The 14,576-nt window shown below is 54.9% G+C and overlaps 39 non-coding genes across 39 annotated transcripts; all 39 read right to left on the bottom strand.

The window, feature by feature from the left end:
* Nucleotides 1-191: 191 nt before the first annotated feature.
* On the bottom strand, nucleotides 192-272 carry Trnal-cag (transfer RNA leucine (anticodon CAG)). Its single transcript has one exon. It is a non-coding gene; the product is annotated as a tRNA-Leu (tRNA).
* Nucleotides 273-559: 287 nt separating this feature from the next.
* On the bottom strand, nucleotides 560-631 carry Trnah-gug (transfer RNA histidin (anticodon GUG)). The gene has a single exon. It is a non-coding gene; the product is annotated as a tRNA-His (tRNA).
* Nucleotides 632-1,006: 375 nt separating this feature from the next.
* Trnae-cuc (transfer RNA glutamic acid (anticodon CUC)) lies at nucleotides 1,007-1,078 on the bottom strand. The gene has a single exon. It is a non-coding gene; the product is annotated as a tRNA-Glu (tRNA).
* A 274-nt stretch (nucleotides 1,079-1,352) lies between these two features.
* On the bottom strand, nucleotides 1,353-1,434 carry Trnal-cag (transfer RNA leucine (anticodon CAG)). The gene has a single exon. It is a non-coding gene; the product is annotated as a tRNA-Leu (tRNA).
* A 287-nt stretch (nucleotides 1,435-1,721) lies between these two features.
* Nucleotides 1,722-1,793, bottom strand: Trnah-gug (transfer RNA histidin (anticodon GUG)). Its single transcript has one exon. It is a non-coding gene; the product is annotated as a tRNA-His (tRNA).
* Nucleotides 1,794-2,172: 379 nt separating this feature from the next.
* On the bottom strand, nucleotides 2,173-2,245 carry Trnae-cuc (transfer RNA glutamic acid (anticodon CUC)). Its single transcript has one exon. It is a non-coding gene; the product is annotated as a tRNA-Glu (tRNA).
* Nucleotides 2,246-2,519: 274 nt separating this feature from the next.
* Nucleotides 2,520-2,601, bottom strand: Trnal-cag (transfer RNA leucine (anticodon CAG)). Its single transcript has one exon. It is a non-coding gene; the product is annotated as a tRNA-Leu (tRNA).
* A 288-nt stretch (nucleotides 2,602-2,889) lies between these two features.
* Trnah-gug (transfer RNA histidin (anticodon GUG)) lies at nucleotides 2,890-2,961 on the bottom strand. The gene has a single exon. It is a non-coding gene; the product is annotated as a tRNA-His (tRNA).
* Nucleotides 2,962-3,337: 376 nt separating this feature from the next.
* Nucleotides 3,338-3,408, bottom strand: Trnae-cuc (transfer RNA glutamic acid (anticodon CUC)). Its single transcript has one exon. It is a non-coding gene; the product is annotated as a tRNA-Glu (tRNA).
* Nucleotides 3,409-3,681: 273 nt separating this feature from the next.
* On the bottom strand, nucleotides 3,682-3,763 carry Trnal-cag (transfer RNA leucine (anticodon CAG)). Its single transcript has one exon. It is a non-coding gene; the product is annotated as a tRNA-Leu (tRNA).
* Nucleotides 3,764-4,051: 288 nt separating this feature from the next.
* Nucleotides 4,052-4,123, bottom strand: Trnah-gug (transfer RNA histidin (anticodon GUG)). Its single transcript has one exon. It is a non-coding gene; the product is annotated as a tRNA-His (tRNA).
* A 375-nt stretch (nucleotides 4,124-4,498) lies between these two features.
* Nucleotides 4,499-4,570, bottom strand: Trnae-cuc (transfer RNA glutamic acid (anticodon CUC)). The gene has a single exon. It is a non-coding gene; the product is annotated as a tRNA-Glu (tRNA).
* A 274-nt stretch (nucleotides 4,571-4,844) lies between these two features.
* Nucleotides 4,845-4,926, bottom strand: Trnal-cag (transfer RNA leucine (anticodon CAG)). Its single transcript has one exon. It is a non-coding gene; the product is annotated as a tRNA-Leu (tRNA).
* Nucleotides 4,927-5,214: 288 nt separating this feature from the next.
* Nucleotides 5,215-5,286, bottom strand: Trnah-gug (transfer RNA histidin (anticodon GUG)). The gene has a single exon. It is a non-coding gene; the product is annotated as a tRNA-His (tRNA).
* A 374-nt stretch (nucleotides 5,287-5,660) lies between these two features.
* Nucleotides 5,661-5,732, bottom strand: Trnae-cuc (transfer RNA glutamic acid (anticodon CUC)). Its single transcript has one exon. It is a non-coding gene; the product is annotated as a tRNA-Glu (tRNA).
* A 275-nt stretch (nucleotides 5,733-6,007) lies between these two features.
* On the bottom strand, nucleotides 6,008-6,088 carry Trnal-cag (transfer RNA leucine (anticodon CAG)). Its single transcript has one exon. It is a non-coding gene; the product is annotated as a tRNA-Leu (tRNA).
* A 288-nt stretch (nucleotides 6,089-6,376) lies between these two features.
* Trnah-gug (transfer RNA histidin (anticodon GUG)) lies at nucleotides 6,377-6,448 on the bottom strand. Its single transcript has one exon. It is a non-coding gene; the product is annotated as a tRNA-His (tRNA).
* A 375-nt stretch (nucleotides 6,449-6,823) lies between these two features.
* On the bottom strand, nucleotides 6,824-6,895 carry Trnae-cuc (transfer RNA glutamic acid (anticodon CUC)). Its single transcript has one exon. It is a non-coding gene; the product is annotated as a tRNA-Glu (tRNA).
* A 275-nt stretch (nucleotides 6,896-7,170) lies between these two features.
* Nucleotides 7,171-7,252, bottom strand: Trnal-cag (transfer RNA leucine (anticodon CAG)). The gene has a single exon. It is a non-coding gene; the product is annotated as a tRNA-Leu (tRNA).
* Nucleotides 7,253-7,332: 80 nt separating this feature from the next.
* Trnal-aag (transfer RNA leucine (anticodon AAG)) lies at nucleotides 7,333-7,414 on the bottom strand. Its single transcript has one exon. It is a non-coding gene; the product is annotated as a tRNA-Leu (tRNA).
* A 288-nt stretch (nucleotides 7,415-7,702) lies between these two features.
* Trnah-gug (transfer RNA histidin (anticodon GUG)) lies at nucleotides 7,703-7,774 on the bottom strand. The gene has a single exon. It is a non-coding gene; the product is annotated as a tRNA-His (tRNA).
* A 375-nt stretch (nucleotides 7,775-8,149) lies between these two features.
* Nucleotides 8,150-8,221, bottom strand: Trnae-cuc (transfer RNA glutamic acid (anticodon CUC)). The gene has a single exon. It is a non-coding gene; the product is annotated as a tRNA-Glu (tRNA).
* Nucleotides 8,222-8,495: 274 nt separating this feature from the next.
* Trnal-cag (transfer RNA leucine (anticodon CAG)) lies at nucleotides 8,496-8,577 on the bottom strand. Its single transcript has one exon. It is a non-coding gene; the product is annotated as a tRNA-Leu (tRNA).
* An 80-nt stretch (nucleotides 8,578-8,657) lies between these two features.
* Trnal-aag (transfer RNA leucine (anticodon AAG)) lies at nucleotides 8,658-8,739 on the bottom strand. The gene has a single exon. It is a non-coding gene; the product is annotated as a tRNA-Leu (tRNA).
* A 288-nt stretch (nucleotides 8,740-9,027) lies between these two features.
* On the bottom strand, nucleotides 9,028-9,099 carry Trnah-gug (transfer RNA histidin (anticodon GUG)). Its single transcript has one exon. It is a non-coding gene; the product is annotated as a tRNA-His (tRNA).
* A 375-nt stretch (nucleotides 9,100-9,474) lies between these two features.
* Trnae-cuc (transfer RNA glutamic acid (anticodon CUC)) lies at nucleotides 9,475-9,546 on the bottom strand. The gene has a single exon. It is a non-coding gene; the product is annotated as a tRNA-Glu (tRNA).
* Nucleotides 9,547-9,820: 274 nt separating this feature from the next.
* Trnal-cag (transfer RNA leucine (anticodon CAG)) lies at nucleotides 9,821-9,902 on the bottom strand. The gene has a single exon. It is a non-coding gene; the product is annotated as a tRNA-Leu (tRNA).
* A 288-nt stretch (nucleotides 9,903-10,190) lies between these two features.
* On the bottom strand, nucleotides 10,191-10,262 carry Trnah-gug (transfer RNA histidin (anticodon GUG)). Its single transcript has one exon. It is a non-coding gene; the product is annotated as a tRNA-His (tRNA).
* Nucleotides 10,263-10,637: 375 nt separating this feature from the next.
* On the bottom strand, nucleotides 10,638-10,709 carry Trnae-cuc (transfer RNA glutamic acid (anticodon CUC)). The gene has a single exon. It is a non-coding gene; the product is annotated as a tRNA-Glu (tRNA).
* A 274-nt stretch (nucleotides 10,710-10,983) lies between these two features.
* Nucleotides 10,984-11,065, bottom strand: Trnal-cag (transfer RNA leucine (anticodon CAG)). The gene has a single exon. It is a non-coding gene; the product is annotated as a tRNA-Leu (tRNA).
* Nucleotides 11,066-11,353: 288 nt separating this feature from the next.
* Nucleotides 11,354-11,425, bottom strand: Trnah-gug (transfer RNA histidin (anticodon GUG)). The gene has a single exon. It is a non-coding gene; the product is annotated as a tRNA-His (tRNA).
* A 375-nt stretch (nucleotides 11,426-11,800) lies between these two features.
* Trnae-cuc (transfer RNA glutamic acid (anticodon CUC)) lies at nucleotides 11,801-11,872 on the bottom strand. The gene has a single exon. It is a non-coding gene; the product is annotated as a tRNA-Glu (tRNA).
* A 274-nt stretch (nucleotides 11,873-12,146) lies between these two features.
* On the bottom strand, nucleotides 12,147-12,228 carry Trnal-cag (transfer RNA leucine (anticodon CAG)). The gene has a single exon. It is a non-coding gene; the product is annotated as a tRNA-Leu (tRNA).
* Nucleotides 12,229-12,516: 288 nt separating this feature from the next.
* On the bottom strand, nucleotides 12,517-12,588 carry Trnah-gug (transfer RNA histidin (anticodon GUG)). The gene has a single exon. It is a non-coding gene; the product is annotated as a tRNA-His (tRNA).
* Nucleotides 12,589-12,963: 375 nt separating this feature from the next.
* Nucleotides 12,964-13,035, bottom strand: Trnae-cuc (transfer RNA glutamic acid (anticodon CUC)). The gene has a single exon. It is a non-coding gene; the product is annotated as a tRNA-Glu (tRNA).
* A 274-nt stretch (nucleotides 13,036-13,309) lies between these two features.
* Trnal-cag (transfer RNA leucine (anticodon CAG)) lies at nucleotides 13,310-13,391 on the bottom strand. Its single transcript has one exon. It is a non-coding gene; the product is annotated as a tRNA-Leu (tRNA).
* Nucleotides 13,392-13,679: 288 nt separating this feature from the next.
* Trnah-gug (transfer RNA histidin (anticodon GUG)) lies at nucleotides 13,680-13,751 on the bottom strand. Its single transcript has one exon. It is a non-coding gene; the product is annotated as a tRNA-His (tRNA).
* A 375-nt stretch (nucleotides 13,752-14,126) lies between these two features.
* On the bottom strand, nucleotides 14,127-14,198 carry Trnae-cuc (transfer RNA glutamic acid (anticodon CUC)). The gene has a single exon. It is a non-coding gene; the product is annotated as a tRNA-Glu (tRNA).
* Nucleotides 14,199-14,472: 274 nt separating this feature from the next.
* Trnal-cag (transfer RNA leucine (anticodon CAG)) lies at nucleotides 14,473-14,554 on the bottom strand. The gene has a single exon. It is a non-coding gene; the product is annotated as a tRNA-Leu (tRNA).
* Nucleotides 14,555-14,576: the final 22 nt, after the last annotated feature.

Raw genomic sequence — 14,576 nt, 5'->3', positions numbered from 1 at the left:
ACACTAGATCGCGTGTTCGGGACGTATCTCGTGGAGACCGAACGCCAGCGATCATGAGACCAACTGCGCCGGTGAATCCTGTTGTTACACCACGCACTGTGCTACGACAATTTACGAAAGCGACGATCACGCTTTGCTGCGCTATTTCCTTCGCGGGTAATCAGAGCTCTGGATTACGAGACAGAAAACGTTGGCAGCGGTGGGATTCGAACCCACGCCTCGAAGAGACTGGTGCCTGAAACCAGCGCCTTAGACCGCTCGGCCACGCTACCTGCACCAGTGTTCGTGGCATTTGTAGAAAACAGTGCACGACACAACTTCCTGATCTTCTGCGACGGGTTGCTCATACATCGAACCTCAAACCACTGCACTTTTCGAATAGAGATTAACTACACAGGCAGCTGCCAGCGCTCTGGTGCGGCGGCATCGCGTGTTGATATTGAATCGGTAGTGCCACCTGCAGCCTGTGGAACATGAGCAAACAATCAGGAGGGCACCGTGATTTCAAACACTGGGTCACTATCGTCATTGCAGCGACAGCAAGGCAGAACTTTAAAAGTGCCGTGACCAGGATTCGAACCTGGGTTATTGCGGCCACAACGCAATGTCCTAACCACTAGACGATCACGGCCACGGAGCCACCGCCGAAAGCAGCCCTCGCGACTGCAAGTGGCGATGAACAGCAAAGCTCGGCCGACTGCGTCTCGCCACAGCTGTGTCACACGCGGTCTCCATCATATGCATACCTGCAAACGACCGTGCCTGCGCTCTTGGGACACTGAGCAGAGTGGTTAGCTGCATTCAACGCCCGTGGCAATGTCTTGCAGTCCTCCAAGTCTGTTGACCGCAGGTATGTGCCTCGATAAGAGGTGGACAGGTGTCGCATCTCTCTCGCCGTCACTTGTGGCCGCGAACCATATTTTACGTAGTTTTCTGCAAGCGTCAGCGGAGCGTCAGTCGAGCTAAGTCGGGACAAGTCGCATAAGAGGAGCAACAAAATGCGCATTTCCGGTACCGGGAATCGAACCCGGGCCTCCTGGGTGAGAGCCAGGTATCCTAGCCACTAGACCACACCGGATAACGACGCAAGCGCTCCTCCAGCAAACGCAGCGAGCACCTTCCCGCTATTTGGCGACAACTGCAAAAATTAACGTTTCCACTTTGTAGAACGGCATGCTCGGGACGTATCTCGTGGAGACGAACGCCAGCGATCATGAGACCAACCTGCGCCGGTGAATCCTGTTGTTACACCACGCACTGTGCTACGACAATTTACGAAAGCGACGATCACGCTTTGCTGCGCTATTTCCTTCGCGGGTAATCAGAGCTCTGGATTACGAGACAGAAAACGTTGGCAGCGGTGGGATTCGAACCCACGCCTCCGAAGAGACTGGTGCCTGAAACCAGCGCCTTAGACCGCTCGGCCACGCTACCTGCACCAGTGTTCGTGGCATTTGTAGAAAACAGTGCACGACACAACTTCCTGATCTTCTGCGACGGGTTGCTCATACATCGAACCTCAAACACTGCACTTTTCGAATAGAGATTAACTACACAGGCAGCTGCCAGCGCTCTGGTGCGGCGGCATCGCGTGTTGATATTGAATCGGTAGTGCCACCTGCAGCCTGTGGAACATGAGCAAACAATCAGGAGGGCACCGTGATTTCAAACACTGGGTCACTATCGTCATTGCAGCGACAGCAAGGCAGAACTTTAAAAAGTGCCGTGACCAGGATTCGAACCTGGGTTATTGCGGCCACAACGCAATGTCCTAACCACTAGACGATCACGGCCACGGAGCCACCGCCGAAAGCAGCCCTCGCGACTGCAAGTGGCGATGAACAGCAAAGCTCGGCCGACTGCGTCTCGCCACAGCTGTGTCACACGCGGTCTCCATCATATGCATACCTGCAAACGACCGTGCCTGCGCTCTTGGGACACTGAGCAGAGTGGTTAGCTGCATTCAACGCCCGTGGCAATGTCTTGCAGTCCTCCAAGTCTGTTGACCTACGCAGGTATGTGCCTCGATAAGAGGTGGGACAGGTGTCGCATCTCTCTCGCCGTCACTTGTGGCCGCGAACCATATTTTACGTAGTTTTCTGCAAGCGTCAGCGGAGCGTCAGTCGAGCTAAGTCGGGACAAGTCGCATAAGAGGAGCAACAAAATGCGCATTTCCGGTACCGGGAATCGAACCCGGGCCTCCTGGGTGAGAGCCAGGTATCCTAGCCACTAGACCACCACCGGATAACGACGCAAGCGCTCCTCCAGCAAACGCAGCGAGCACCTTCCCGCTATTTGGCGACAACTGCAAAAATTAACGTTTCCACTTTGTAGAACGGCATGCTCGGGACGTATCTCGTGGAGACGAACGCCAGCGATCATGAGACCAACCTGCGCCGGTGAATCCTGTTGTTACACCACGCACTGTGCTACGACAATTTACGAAAGCGACGATCACGCTTTGCTGCGCTATTTCCTTCGCGGGTAATCAGAGCTCTGGATTACGAGACAGAAAACGTTGGCAGCGGTGGGATTCGAACCCACGCCTCCGAAGAGACTGGTGCCTGAAACCAGCGCCTTAGACCGCTCGGCCACGCTACCCTGCACCAGTGTTCGTGGCATTTGTAGAAAACAGTGCACGACACAACTTCCTGATCTTCTGCGACGGGTTGCTCATACATCGAACCTCAAACCACTGCACTTTTCGAATAGAGATTAACTACACAGGCAGCTGCCAGCGCTCTGGTGCGGCGGCATCGCGTGTTGATATTGAATCGGTAGTGCACCTGCAGCCTGTGGAACATGAGCAAACAATCAGGAGGGCACCGTGATTTCAAACACTGGGTCACTATCGTCATTGCAGCGACAGCAAGGCAGAACTTTAAAAAGTGCCGTGACCAGGATTCGAACCTGGGTTATTGCGGCCACAACGCAATGTCCTAACCACTAGACGATCACGGCCACGGAGCCACCGCCGAAAGCAGCCCTCGCGACTGCAAGTGGCGATGAACAGCAAAGCTCGGCCGACTGCGTCTCGCCACAGCTGTGTCACACGCGGTCTCCATCATATGCATACCTGCAAACGACCGTGCCTGCGCTCTTGGGACACTGAGCAGAGTGGTTAGCTGCATTCAACGCCCGTGGGCAATGTCTTGCAGTCCTCCAAGTCTGTTGACCGCAGGTATGTGCCTCGATAAGAGGTGGACAGGTGTCGCATCTCTCTCGCCGTCACTTGTGGCCGCGAACCATATTTTACGTAGTTTTCTGCAAGCGTCAGCGGAGCGTCAGTCGAGCTAAGTCGGGACAAGTCGCATAAGAGGAGCAACAAAATGCGCATTTCCGGTACCGGAATCGAACCCGGGCCTCCTGGGTGAGAGCCAGGTATCCTAGCCACTAGACCACACCGGATAACGACGCAAGCGCTCCTCCAGCAAACGCAGCGAGCACCTTCCCGCTATTTGGCGACAACTGCAAAAATTAACGTTTCCACTTTGTAGAACGGCATGCTCGGGACGTATCTCGTGGAGACGAACGCCAGCGATCATGAGACCAACCTGCGCCGTGAATCCTGTTGTTACACCACGCACTGTGCTACGACAATTTACGAAAGCGACGATCACGCTTTGCTGCGCTATTTCCTTCGCGGGTAATCAGAGCTCTGGATTACGAGACAGAAAACGTTGGCAGCGGTGGGATTCGAACCCACGCCTCCGAAGAGACTGGTGCCTGAAACCAGCGCCTTAGACCGCTCGGCCACGCTACCTGCACCAGTGTTCGTGGCATTTGTAGAAAACAGTGCACGACACAACTTCCTGATCTTCTGCGACGGGTTGCTCATACATCGAACCTCAAACCACTGCACTTTTCGAATAGAGATTAACTACACAGGCAGCTGCCAGCGCTCTGGTGCGGCGGCATCGCGTGTTGATATTGAATCGGTAGTGCCACCTGCAGCCTGTGGAACATGAGCAAACAATCAGGAGGGCACCGTGATTTCAAACACTGGGTCACTATCGTCATTGCAGCGACAGCAAGGCAGAACTTTAAAAAGTGCCGTGACCAGGATTCGAACCTGGGTTATTGCGGCCACAACGCAATGTCCTAACCACTAGACGATCACGGCCACGGAGCCACCGCCGAAAGCAGCCCTCGCGACTGCAAGTGGCGATGAACAGCAAAGCTCGGCCGACTGCGTCTCGCCACAGCTGTGTCACACGCGGTCTCCATCATATGCATACCTGCAAACGACCGTGCCTGCGCTCTTGGGACACTGAGCAGAGTGGTTAGCTGCATTCAACGCCCGTGGCAATGTCTTGCAGTCCTCCAAGTCTGTTGACCGCAGGTATGTGCCTCGATAAGAGGTGGACAGGTGTCGCATCTCTCTCGCCGTCACTTGTGGCCGCGAACCATATTTTACGTAGTTTTCTGCAAGCGTCAGCGGAGCGTCAGTCGAGCTAAGTCGGGACAAGTCGCATAAGAGGAGCAACAAAATGCGCATTTCCGGTACCGGGAATCGAACCCGGGCCTCCTGGGTGAGAGCCAGGTATCCTAGCCACTAGACCACACCGGATAACGACGCAAGCGCTCCTCCAGCAAACGCAGCGAGCACCTTCCCGCTATTTGGCGACAACTGCAAAAATTAACGTTTCCACTTTGTAGAACGGCATGCTCGGGACGTATCTCGTGGAGACGAACGCCAGCGATCATGAGACCAACCTGCGCCGGTGAATCCTGTTGTTACACCACGCACTGTGCTACGACAATTTACGAAAGCGACGATCACGCTTTGCTGCGCTATTTCCTTCGCGGGTAATCAGAGCTCTGGATTACGAGACAGAAAACGTTGGCAGCGGTGGGATTCGAACCCACGCCTCCGAAGAGACTGGTGCCTGAAACCAGCGCCTTAGACCGCTCGGCCACGCTACCTGCACCAGTGTTCGTGGCATTTGTAGAAAACAGTGCACGACACAACTTCCTGATCTTCTGCGACGGGTTGCTCATACATCGAACCTCAAACCACTGCACTTTTCGAATAGAGATTAACTACACAGGCAGCTGCCAGCGCTCTGGTGCGGCGGCATCGCGTGTTGATATTGAATCGGTAGTGCCACCTGCAGCCTGTGGAACATGAGCAAACAATCAGGAGGGCACCGTGATTTCAAACACTGGGTCACTATCGTCATTGCAGCGACAGCAAGGCAGAACTTTAAAAAGTGCCGTGACCAGGATTCGAACCTGGGTTATTGCGGCCACAACGCAATGTCCTAACCACTAGACGATCACGGCCACGGAGCCACCGCCGAAAGCAGCCCTCGCGACTGCAAGTGGCGATGAACAGCAAAGCTCGGCCGACTGCGTCTCGCCACAGCTGTGTCACACGCGGTCTCCATCATATGCATACCTGCAAACGACCGTGCCTGCGCTCTTGGACACTGAGCAGAGTGGTTAGCTGCATTCAACGCCCGTGGCAATGTCTTGCAGTCCTCCAAGTCTGTTGACCGCAGGTATGTGCCTCGATAAGAGGTGGACAGGTGTCGCATCTCTCTCGCCGTCACTTGTGGCCGCGAACCATATTTTACGTAGTTTTCTGCAAGCGTCAGCGGAGCGTCAGTCGAGCTAAGTCGGGACAAGTCGCATAAGAGGAGCAACAAAATGCGCATTTCCGGTACCGGGAATCGAACCCGGGCCTCCTGGGTGAGAGCCAGGTATCCTAGCCACTAGACCACACCGGATAACGACGCAAGCGCTCCTCCAGCAAACGCAGCGAGCACCTTCCCGCTATTTGGCGACAACTGCAAAAATTAACGTTTCCACTTTGTAGAACGGCATGCTCGGGGACGTATCTCGTGGAGACGAACGCCAGCGATCATGAGACCAACCTGCGCCGGTGAATCCTGTTGTTACACCACGCACTGTGCTACGACAATTTACGAAAGCGACGATCACGCTTTGCTGCGCTATTTCCTTCGCGGGTAATCAGAGCTCTGGATTACGAGACAGAAAACGTTGGCAGCGGTGGGATTCGAACCCACGCCTCCGAAGAGACTGGTGCCTGAAACCAGCGCCTTAGACGCTCGGCCACGCTACCTGCACCAGTGTTCGTGGCATTTGTAGAAAACAGTGCACGACACAACTTCCTGATCTTCTGCGACGGGTTGCTCATACATCGAACCTCAAACCACTGCACTTTTCGAATAGAGATTAACTACACAGGCAGCTGCCAGCGCTCTGGTGCGGCGGCATCGCGTGTTGATATTGAATCGGTAGTGCCACCTGCAGCCTGTGGAACATGAGCAAACAATCAGGAGGGCACCGTGATTTCAAACACTGGGTCACTATCGTCATTGCAGCGACAGCAAGGCAGAACTTTAAAAAGTGCCGTGACCAGGATTCGAACCTGGGTTATTGCGGCCACAACGCAATGTCCTAACCACTAGACGATCACGGCCACGGAGCCACCGCCGAAAGCAGCCCTCGCGACTGCAAGTGGCGATGAACAGCAAAGCTCGGCCGACTGCGTCTCGCCACAGCTGTGTCACACGCGGTCTCCATCATATGCATACCTGCAAACGACCGTGCCTGCGCTCTTGGGACACTGAGCAGAGTGGTTAGCTGCATTCAACGCCCGTGGCAATGTCTTGCAGTCCTCCAAGTCTGTTGACCGCAGGTATGTGCCTCGATAAGAGGTGGACAGGTGTCGCATCTCTCTCGCCGTCACTTGTGGCCGCGAACCATATTTTACGTAGTTTTCTGCAAGCGTCAGCGGAGCGTCAGTCGAGCTAAGTCGGGACAAGTCGCATAAGAGGAGCAACAAAATGCGCATTTCCGGTACCGGGAATCGAACCCGGGCCTCCTGGGTGAGAGCCAGGTATCCTAGCCACTAGACCACACCGGATAACGACGCAAGCGCTCCTCCAGCAAACGCAGCGAGCACCTTCCCCGCTATTTGGCGACAACTGCAAAAATTAACGTTTCCACTTTGTAGAACGGCATGCTCGGGACGTATCTCGTGGAGACGAACGCCAGCGATCATGAGACCAACCTGCGCCGGTGAATCCTGTTGTTACACCACGCACTGTGCTACGACAATTTACGAAAGCGACGATCACGCTTTGCTGCGCTATTTCCTTCGCGGGTAATCAGAGCTCTGGATTACGAGACAGAAAACGTTGGCAGCGGTGGGATTCGAACCCACGCCTCCGAAGAGACTGGTGCCTGAAACCAGCGCCTTAGACCGCTCGGCCACGCTACCTACGCGACCCAACGGCCACAGGAGCTGCGTTCTACCCCTCGAGAACACACGGCAATGGCACAAAAACGAGAAGTAAAAATTGGCAGCGGTGGGATTCGAACCCACGCCTCCGAAGAGACTGGTGCCTTAAACCAGCGCCTTAGACCGCTCGGCCACGCTACCTGCACCAGTGTTCGTGGCATTTGTAGAAAACAGTGCACGACACAACTTCCTGATCTTCTGCGACGGGTTGCTCATACATCGAACCTCAAACCACTGCACTTTTCGAATAGAGATTAACTACACAGGCAGCTGCCAGCGCTCTGGTGCGGCGGCATCGCGTGTTGATATTGAATCGGTAGTGCCACCTGCAGCCTGTGGAACATGAGCAAACAATCAGGAGGGCACCGTGATTTCAAACACTGGGTCACTATCGTCATTGCAGCGACAGCAAGGCAGAACTTTAAAAAGTGCCGTGACCAGGATTCGAACCTGGGTTATTGCGGCCACAACGCAATGTCCTAACCACTAGACGATCACGGCCACGGAGCCACCGCCGAAAGCAGCCCTCGCGACTGCAAGTGGCGATGAACAGCAAAGCTCGGCCGACTGCGTCTCGCCACAGCTGTGTCACACGCGGTCTCCATCATATGCATACCTGCAAACGACCGTGCCTGCGCTCTTGGGACACTGAGCAGAGTGGTTAGCTGCATTCAACGCCCGTGGCAATGTCTTGCAGTCCTCCAAGTCTGTTGACCGCAGGTATGTGCCTCGATAAGAGGTGGACAGGTGTCGCATCTCTCTCGCCGTCACTTGTGGCCGCGAACCATATTTTACGTAGTTTTCTGCAAGCGTCAGCGGAGCGTCAGTCGAGCTAAGTCGGGACAAGTCGCATAAGAGGAGCAACAAAATGCGCATTTCCGGTACCGGGAATCGAACCCGGGCCTCCTGGGTGAGAGCCAGGTATCCTAGCCACTAGACCACACCGGATAACGACGCAAGCGCTCCTCCAGCAAACGCAGCGAGCACCTTCCCGCTATTTGGCGACAACTGCAAAAATTAACGTTTCCACTTTGTAGAACGGCATGCTCGGGACGTATCTCGTGGAGACGAACGCCAGCGATCATGAGACCAACCTGCGCCGGTGAATCCTGTTGTTACACCACGCACTGTGCTACGACAATTTACGAAAGCGACGATCACGCTTTGCTGCGCTATTTCCTTCGCGGGTAATCAGAGCTCTGGATTACGAGACAGAAAACGTTGGCAGCGGTGGGATTCGAACCCACGCCTCCGAAGAGACTGGTGCCTGAAACCAGCGCCTTAGACCGCTCGGCCACGCTACCTACGCGACCCAACGGCCACAGGAGCTGCGTTCTACCCCTCGAGAACACACGGCAATGGCACAAAAACGAGAAGTAAAAATTGGCAGCGGTGGGATTCGAACCCACGCCTCCGAAGAGACTGGTGCCTTAAACCAGCGCCTTAGACCGCTCGGCCACGCTACCTGCACCAGTGTTCGTGGCATTTGTAGAAAACAGTGCACGACACAACTTCCTGATCTTCTGCGACGGGTTGCTCATACATCGAACCTCAAACCACTGCACTTTTCGAATAGAGATTAACTACACAGGCAGCTGCCAGCGCTCTGGTGCGGCGGCATCGCGTGTTGATATTGAATCGGTAGTGCCACCTGCAGCCTGTGGAACATGAGCAAACAATCAGGAGGGCACCGTGATTTCAAACACTGGGTCACTATCGTCATTGCAGCGACAGCAAGGCAGAACTTTAAAAAGTGCCGTGACCAGGATTCGAACCTGGGTTATTGCGGCCACAACGCAATGTCCTAACCACTAGACGATCACGGCCACGGAGCCACCGCCGAAAGCAGCCCTCGCGACTGCAAGTGGCGATGAACAGCAAAGCTCGGCCGACTGCGTCTCGCCACAGCTGTGTCACACGCGGTCTCCATCATATGCATACCTGCAAACGACCGTGCCTGCGCTCTTGGGACACTGAGCAGAGTGGTTAGCTGCATTCAACGCCCGTGGCAATGTCTTGCAGTCCTCCAAGTCTGTTGACCGCAGGTATGTGCCTCGATAAGAGGTGGACAGGTGTCGCATCTCTCTCGCCGTCACTTGTGGCCGCGAACCATATTTTACGTAGTTTTCTGCAAGCGTCAGCGGAGCGTCAGTCGAGCTAAGTCGGGACAAGTCGCATAAGAGGAGCAACAAAATGCGCATTTCCGGTACCGGGAATCGAACCCGGGCCTCCTGGGTGAGAGCCAGGTATCCTAGCCACTAGACCACACCGGATAACGACGCAAGCGCTCCTCCAGCAAACGCAGCGAGCACCTTCCCGCTATTTGGCGACAACTGCAAAAATTAACGTTTCCACTTTGTAGAACGGCATGCTCGGGACGTATCTCGTGGAGACGAACGCCAGCGATCATGAGACCAACCTGCGCCGGTGAATCCTGTTGTTACACCACGCACTGTGCTACGACAATTTACGAAAGCGACGATCACGCTTTGCTGCGCTATTTCCTTCGCGGGTAATCAGAGCTCTGGATTACGAGACAGAAAACGTTGGCAGCGGTGGGATTCGAACCCACGCCTCCGAAGAGACTGGTGCCTGAAACCAGCGCCTTAGACCGCTCGGCCACGCTACCTGCACCAGTGTTCGTGGCATTTGTAGAAAACAGTGCACGACACAACTTCCTGATCTTCTGCGACGGGTTGCTCATACATCGAACCTCAAACCACTGCACTTTTCGAATAGAGATTAACTACACAGGCAGCTGCCAGCGCTCTGGTGCGGCGGCATCGCGTGTTGATATTGAATCGGTAGTGCCACCTGCAGCCTGTGGAACATGAGCAAACAATCAGGAGGGCACCGTGATTTCAAACACTGGGTCACTATCGTCATTGCAGCGACAGCAAGGCAGAACTTTAAAAAGTGCCGTGACCAGGATTCGAACCTGGGTTATTGCGGCCACAACGCAATGTCCTAACCACTAGACGATCACGGCCACGGAGCCACCGCCGAAAGCAGCCCTCGCGACTGCAAGTGGCGATGAACAGCAAAGCTCGGCCGACTGCGTCTCGCCACAGCTGTGTCACACGCGGTCTCCATCATATGCATACCTGCAAACGACCGTGCCTGCGCTCTTGGGACACTGAGCAGAGTGGTTAGCTGCATTCAACGCCCGTGGCAATGTCTTGCAGTCCTCCAAGTCTGTTGACCGCAGGTATGTGCCTCGATAAGAGGTGGACAGGTGTCGCATCTCTCTCGCCGTCACTTGTGGCCGCGAACCATATTTTACGTAGTTTTCTGCAAGCGTCAGCGGAGCGTCAGTCGAGCTAAGTCGGGACAAGTCGCATAAGAGGAGCAACAAAATGCGCATTTCCGGTACCGGGAATCGAACCCGGGCCTCCTGGGTGAGAGCCAGGTATCCTAGCCACTAGACCACACCGGATAACGACGCAAGCGCTCCTCCAGCAAACGCAGCGAGCACCTTCCCGCTATTTGGCGACAACTGCAAAAATTAACGTTTCCACTTTGTAGAACGGCATGCTCGGGACGTATCTCGTGGAGACGAACGCCAGCGATCATGAGACCAACCTGCGCCGGTGAATCCTGTTGTTACACCACGCACTGTGCTACGACAATTTACGAAAGCGACGATCACGCTTTGCTGCGCTATTTCCTTCGCGGGTAATCAGAGCTCTGGATTACGAGACAGAAAACGTTGGCAGCGGTGGGATTCGAACCCACGCCTCCGAAGAGACTGGTGCCTGAAACCAGCGCCTTAGACCGCTCGGCCACGCTACCTGCACCAGTGTTCGTGGCATTTGTAGAAAACAGTGCACGACACAACTTCCTGATCTTCTGCGACGGGTTGCTCATACATCGAACCTCAAACCACTGCACTTTTCGAATAGAGATTAACTACACAGGCAGCTGCCAGCGCTCTGGTGCGGCGGCATCGCGTGTTGATATTGAATCGGTAGTGCCACCTGCAGCCTGTGGAACATGAGCAAACAATCAGGAGGGCACCGTGATTTCAAACACTGGGTCACTATCGTCATTGCAGCGACAGCAAGGCAGAACTTTAAAAAGTGCCGTGACCAGGATTCGAACCTGGGTTATTGCGGCCACAACGCAATGTCCTAACCACTAGACGATCACGGCCACGGAGCCACCGCCGAAAGCAGCCCTCGCGACTGCAAGTGGCGATGAACAGCAAAGCTCGGCCGACTGCGTCTCGCCACAGCTGTGTCACACGCGGTCTCCATCATATGCATACCTGCAAACGACCGTGCCTGCGCTCTTGGGACACTGAGCAGAGTGGTTAGCTGCATTCAACGCCCGTGGCAATGTCTTGCAGTCCTCCAAGTCTGTTGACCGCAGGTATGTGCCTCGATAAGAGGTGGACAGGTGTCGCATCTCTCTCGCCGTCACTTGTGGCCGCGAACCATATTTTACGTAGTTTTCTGCAAGCGTCAGCGGAGCGTCAGTCGAGCTAAGTCGGGACAAGTCGCATAAGAGGAGCAACAAAATGCGCATTTCCGGTACCGGGAATCGAACCCGGGCCTCCTGGGTGAGAGCCAGGTATCCTAGCCACTAGACCACACCGGATAACGACGCAAGCGCTCCTCCAGCAAACGCAGCGAGCACCTTCCCGCTATTTGGCGACAACTGCAAAAATTAACGTTTCCACTTTGTAGAACGGCATGCTCGGGACGTATCTCGTGGAGACGAACGCCAGCGATCATGAGACCAACCTGCGCCGGTGAATCCTGTTGTTACACCACGCACTGTGCTACGACAATTTACGAAAGCGACGATCACGCTTTGCTGCGCTATTTCCTTCGCGGGTAATCAGAGCTCTGGATTACGAGACAGAAAACGTTGGCAGCGGTGGGATTCGAACCCACGCCTCCGAAGAGACTGGTGCCTGAAACCAGCGCCTTAGACCGCTCGGCCACGCTACCTGCACCAGTGTTCGTGGCATTTGTAGAAAACAGTGCACGACACAACTTCCTGATCTTCTGCGACGGGTTGCTCATACATCGAACCTCAAACCACTGCACTTTTCGAATAGAGATTAACTACACAGGCAGCTGCCAGCGCTCTGGTGCGGCGGCATCGCGTGTTGATATTGAATCGGTAGTGCCACCTGCAGCCTGTGGAACATGAGCAAACAATCAGGAGGGCACCGTGATTTCAAACACTGGGTCACTATCGTCATTGCAGCGACAGCAAGGCAGAACTTTAAAAAGTGCCGTGACCAGGATTCGAACCTGGGTTATTGCGGCCACAACGCAATGTCCTAACCACTAGACGATCACGGCCACGGAGCCACCGCCGAAAGCAGCCCTCGCGACTGCAAGTGGCGATGAACAGCAAAGCTCGGCCGACTGCGTCTCGCCACAGCTGTGTCACACGCGGTCTCCATCATATGCATACCTGCAAACGACCGTGCCTGCGCTCTTGGGACACTGAGCAGAGTGGTTAGCTGCATTCAACGCCCGTGGCAATGTCTTGCAGTCCTCCAAGTCTGTTGACCGCAGGTATGTGCCTCGATAAGAGGTGGACAGGTGTCGCATCTCTCTCGCCGTCACTTGTGGCCGCGAACCATATTTTACGTAGTTTTCTGCAAGCGTCAGCGGAGCGTCAGTCGAGCTAAGTCGGGACAAGTCGCATAAGAGGAGCAACAAAATGCGCATTTCCGGTACCGGGAATCGAACCCGGGCCTCCTGGGTGAGAGCCAGGTATCCTAGCCACTAGACCACACCGGATAACGACGCAAGCGCTCCTCCAGCAAACGCAGCGAGCACCTTCCCGCTATTTGGCGACAACTGCAAAAATTAACGTTTCCACTTTGTAGAACGGCATGCTCGGGACGTATCTCGTGGAGACGAACGCCAGCGATCATGAGACCAACCTGCGCCGGTGAATCCTGTTGTTACACCACGCACTGTGCTACGACAATTTACGAAAGCGACGATCACGCTTTGCTGCGCTATTTCCTTCGCGGGTAATCAGAGCTCTGGATTACGAGACAGAAAACGTTGGCAGCGGTGGGATTCGAACCCACGCCTCCGAAGAGACTGGTGCCTGAAACCAGCGCCTTAGACCGCTCGGCCACGCTACCTGCACCAGTGTTCGTGGCATTTGTAGAAAACAGTGCACGACACAACTTCCTGATCTTCTGCGACGGGTTGCTCATACATCGAACCTCAAACCACTGCACTTTTCGAATAGAGATTAACTACACAGGCAGCTGCCAGCGCTCTGGTGCGGCGGCATCGCGTGTTGATATTGAATCGGTAGTGCCACCTGCAGCCTGTGGAACATGAGCAAACAATCAGGAGGGCACCGTGATTTCAAACACTGGGTCACTATCGTCATTGCAGCGACAGCAAGGCAGAACTTTAAAAAGTGCCGTGACCAGGATTCGAACCTGGGTTATTGCGGCCACAACGCAATGTCCTAACCACTAGACGATCACGGCCACGGAGCCACCGCCGAAAGCAGCCCTCGCGACTGCAAGTGGCGATGAACAGCAAAGCTCGGCCGACTGCGTCTCGCCACAGCTGTGTCACACGCGGTCTCCATCATATGCATACCTGCAAACGACCGTGCCTGCGCTCTTGGGACACTGAGCAGAGTGGTTAGCTGCATTCAACGCCCGTGGCAATGTCTTGCAGTCCTCCAAGTCTGTTGACCGCAGGTATGTGCCTCGATAAGAGGTGGACAGGTGTCGCATCTCTCTCGCCGTCACTTGTGGCCGCGAACCATATTTTACGTAGTTTTCTGCAAGCGTCAGCGGAGCGTCAGTCGAGCTAAGTCGGGACAAGTCGCATAAGAGGAGCAACAAAATGCGCATTTCCGGTACCGGGAATCGAACCCGGGCCTCCTGGGTGAGAGCCAGGTATCCTAGCCACTAGACCACACCGGATAACGACGCAAGCGCTCCTCCAGCAAACGCAGCGAGCACCTTCCCGCTATTTGGCGACAACTGCAAAAATTAACGTTTCCACTTTGTAGAACGGCATGCTCGGGACGTATCTCGTGGAGACGAACGCCAGCGATCATGAGACCAACCTGCGCCGGTGAATCCTGTTGTTACACCACGCACTGTGCTACGACAATTTACGAAAGCGACGATCACGCTTTGCTGCGCTATTTCCTTCGCGGGTAATCAGAGCTCTGGATTACGAGACAGAAAACGTTGGCAGCGGTGGGATTCGAACCCACGCCTCCGAAGAGACTGGTGCCTGAAACCAGCGCCTTAGACCGCTCGGCCACGCTACCTGCACCAGTGTTCGTGGCATTT

Source organism: Schistocerca gregaria, unplaced genomic scaffold (genome assembly GCF_023897955.1).
Source record: "Schistocerca gregaria isolate iqSchGreg1 unplaced genomic scaffold, iqSchGreg1.2 ptg001422l, whole genome shotgun sequence".
Lineage (NCBI taxonomy): Eukaryota > Metazoa > Arthropoda > Insecta > Orthoptera > Acrididae > Schistocerca > Schistocerca gregaria.
The sequence above is the reverse complement of the archived record's forward strand: the minus strand, read 5'-3'. Positions and strand labels throughout refer to the sequence as shown.